This window comes from Heteronotia binoei, chromosome 5 (genome assembly GCF_032191835.1).
Source record: "Heteronotia binoei isolate CCM8104 ecotype False Entrance Well chromosome 5, APGP_CSIRO_Hbin_v1, whole genome shotgun sequence".
Taxonomy (NCBI): Eukaryota; Metazoa; Chordata; class Lepidosauria; order Squamata; family Gekkonidae; genus Heteronotia; species Heteronotia binoei.
This window is the reverse complement of record NC_083227.1, coordinates 61,127,768-61,131,788: the sequence shown is the minus strand read 5'-3', so window position 1 is coordinate 61,131,788 and position 4,021 is coordinate 61,127,768. Positions and strand designations below refer to the sequence as shown.

At 44.6% G+C, this 4,021-nt stretch overlaps 1 pseudogene; it reads left to right on the top strand.

The window, feature by feature from the left end:
* The first annotated feature begins 563 nt into the window (after positions 1-563).
* LOC132572005 (heterogeneous nuclear ribonucleoprotein A3-like) lies at positions 564-3,024 on the top strand (annotated as a pseudogene).
* Positions 3,025-4,021: the final 997 nt, after the last annotated feature.

Below are 4,021 nucleotides of genomic sequence, written 5' to 3'. Positions count from 1 at the left end.
TGATAATGCCTATGGATTCAACTTCAAGGAAGGTTTGAACCCCAGCACCTCTAATTTTTAAAAACTAATCATTTCAAATAAGGGATTCTAAAAAATAGAATGATCAAATGGCTTCAGCCTGTGCCTTAAAAACTGCAATAGCACAGAGAAATCTGCTTTCTGAATCTGTCAGGCATTTTCTGAAGGGAGTGTAAATAGCCCAGTAGTCTTCTAAAAAGTAAGATTCCAGCCCCTTTGCTTATGAAGATATGCCTTTTCCCTTGTATCTCCTCAGGGCAAGGGGCTAGACATTTACTTTTAAAAAATGGAAGCTGGGAACCTGTGGCACCTGTTGTTATAGATATAACAATATTATAGTGCCATTTTTTTTAAAAAAAAAATCAAAGCTCCCTGTTGTAGAGCTACCAACCAGTGCCTGGCAACCAGTGGAGGGTTGTGGGCTGGGATATTTGAGGTGGGGGAAAATGTAACGCCAGCTACAGCACCACACTGCTTTCTGTTAAAACACACACACACATAGTTTCCAGAAATTCCCCGTGCTACTTTATTTCATCCCAGTGGCAATGGGAAGAAATGGCTGCCATGGGGACATTGTCAAGGAAAATGGCTGCCAAGTGAGCTAGAAAATCCCAAGTTTCACACACACAGAGAGCAGCCATCTCAGCTTTAATTTGATTTTCCCCAAAACTACAGAGCAAAGTAGGTTTGGGAAAGACTGGAGAAAACCTGGGGAAATCCCCAGAGGTGCATTTATGTACCATGATACTGTGGGGAAGCAGGAGGCGAGGGGATCCCAATTCCCAAAAGTACAGAAATCAGGAAATAATCTATGTGAAAGACACCCATGTCCAATCATGAACCCTCTTCCATCAATTCTAATTTGATCTTCTTTTGGGATTAGATTAGAAATATTTTGAAGTAGTTCCAAATGTAGCTAGCCGGTACTTAATGTATTCAAATGTAGCTAGCCGGTACTTAAATTACCTTGTTTCTAATGACTTCACAGATTGACATTCGTCTACTATGTTTTGTATTTCTTCATTATGTAGCCCCTGTGAAAATTCAAACTCTTAGATTATAGATGTCCTTTAATCTGAGGAATTTTTAAAATAATAAAAAAACAGAGATATCACATCCTGGAATTCTTATGTAGGGAGATAAGAACTTTTTCTAAAGGGGAACTGCCTGCCACATAAAATCCTTTGAGTGAAAAGCCTGTGATCTGCATCCCATTCCAGGCTGATTGTCACAGGTGGCATTTTTAAATGAGAGCACTGTAGACCTTAAACTGCACTGCCACTCACGGATCCAGTCTTGTAAATGTTGAAACAACACATAGAAGTGAGAGCAAGTCAACTTTTTGCATATTAGTGCTAATACTTTAATGTTAAAGACCAGGGCTTTTTCTACAAAAAAAAGCCCTGGTCTTTAACATTAAAGTATTAGCACTAGTATGCAAAAAGCTGACTTGCTCTCACTTCTATGTGTTGTTGCAGGATCTTATTTGCATATTAGGCCACACCCCCTGACATCACCATTGTTTAGCACAGGGCTTTTTTGTAGAAAAAGCCCATCAGCACCCTACCACCCATAGCCCCCGCTGCAGACAGCTCCCTCCGGACCCTGGTGCCAAGGAGCAGTCTGCAGTGAAGGAAGAATTGCCCCAGCAACAGCCTCCTAGTTCTATAGGTGCTGGTGTGAAGCTGCCAACAGGAGATCGGAAGGTACTCCGCTGTTATTCCTGCAATGAGTTGGGGCATATACAGAGTCAGTGCCCAAAGTCTACCATTACTGTGGCATTCCATATGATGCCAGTGGGCCCTGGACCCACTTCTTCTGAACCAGACCCTGAGTGTATTTCTCAACATCACCATAAGGAAGTGACTGTGGATGGGCATGGTGTGATAACCTGGCAAGACACTGCTTCCCTTTTGACTTCTGTGCATCGTTCTCTTGTGGACCCAAAGTATTTCTTCCCAGGTGAAGGAAGGAAGGAAGGTGCTGTGCATCAATGAAGTTGAAGGAGTTACCCTTCCAGTGGTCAGGATACCTATCCAGTATGAGGGTTGGACTGGAACATGGAAGGTTGCTGTGCATGAAAGCACATCTGTGTCTATGTTTATAGGGGAGGATTTGATGGAACATATACTTAGATGGCAGAAGAAAGCAACTGAATCCAAATACTCTCCTTGAGTGGATTGTACGGAGGAGAGGAAAAATGCAAAGTGCAACAACGGATCTTCACGGAGACAAGGTTCTAAGGAACCAGAACAGCTGAGGAAACTGTTTGTTGGTGACCTGAGCTTTCAGACTACTAATGATAGTTTGAGGGAACACTTTGAAACCTGGGGCACACGAATTGACTATGTGGTAGTGAGAGATCCACAGACAAAACATTCCTGTGGTTTTGGCTTTGTGACCTATTCTTGCCAGGAGGAGGCAAATGCTGCACTGGCAACTGCACCACATAAGACGGATGGCTGGGTGGTGGGACTAAAGAAAGCAGTTCATAGGGAAGGTTCTGTGAAATCTGGTGCCCACTTAACTGGAAAGAAAATATTTGTAGTGGGAACTGGAGACCTGGAAGAATGTACTTTAAGGAACTATTTTGGAAAGTATGGTCTGATTAAAAGCATACAAGAAATGGAGGATAGGCAAAGTTGAAAGAAAAGGAGGTTTGCTTTTGTGACAGTTGATGATTGTGAGGTGTTAAACACGATTGTTTTGCAGAGGTACCACACAATAAATGGACATCACTGTGAAGTGAAACCAGCACTTTCCAAGCAAGAAATGCAAGCTGCTACTGGTCAGAAGATTCTGTAGAGCTTTTACTTTTAGAACTTTTCTTACTGTATCTGGGTTTGATTTACTGTTTATCGCTGTAATGTTTGTGTCCATCACTTAGTATCTTAATAAGGTATAATTAAGAAGGGGTGATGGCAGTACCCATGGTATGTAGACCGCATCGATGGGGATCTAGATTGCAAGACCCCATGATTTGGTCGGGGGGGGGGGGTGTCATGATCCTGAGCCTAGCAAGGCCTGCAGGTCCCAGGGAAGCCTGCTTAGAAGTTACTGGGGAAAGCCTACATCTCCCAGTATCCCCTCTGTCCCTCTAATTGGGTAGCAAGGGATTTGGAGGGAAACAGGTACAGAGAGGGGTGGGGTCTGGGAAGAGAATATAAAGGCTAAGCCCAGGAAGGGGGTGTTCTTTCCCTGGAAGGCTGAGCTGGAGGTAGGCTGTGCCTGAAGAGCTTGAGCAGGGGAAATAATAATAATAATAACAACAACAACAACAACAACAACAACTTTTTATTTGTATCCCGCCCTCCCCGCACAAGCAGGCTCAGGGCGGCTCACAACTCAGAAATGCAATACAATATAATAAAATCATATAAAACAATAAAATTAATATACAGTTACATTAAAATTAACATTAAGGTGCTAAATAAATCTTAATTCAGTAGGAAAAAAGAAACATACACAGCGACACTATCTTAGCTCGGTATGAGCGAAGGCTATTTTGAAGAGGTATGTCTTACAGGCCCTGCAAAATTGATTTACGCATCGCAGGGCCCGTACCTCCTCCGGGAGTTGGTTCCAGAGTAGTGGGGCCGCAACGGAGAAGGCCCGATCTCGGGTGGTCTTTAATCTGGCCTCCCTTGGCCCAGGGATATTCAGCTGGTGCTTACCAGCTGACCTCAGTGCTCTCTGGGGCTCATATGGGGAGAGACGGTCCCTCAGGTAGACAGGCCCTCGGCCATATAGGGCTTTAAAGGTCATGACCAGCACCTTGTAACAAACTCGGTAGACCACTGGCAGCCAGTGCAGTTCGTGCAACCCTGGCCATATGTGCTCCCATCTTGGAAGCCCCAATAGCAGCCTAGCCGCTGCGTTCTGCACCAGCTGCAACCGCCGAGTTCGGCACAAGGGCAGCCCCATGTAGAGGGCGTTGCAGTAATCCAGTCTGGAGGTGACCGTAGCATGAATCACCGTTGCCGGGTCCCGGCGCTCCAGGAAG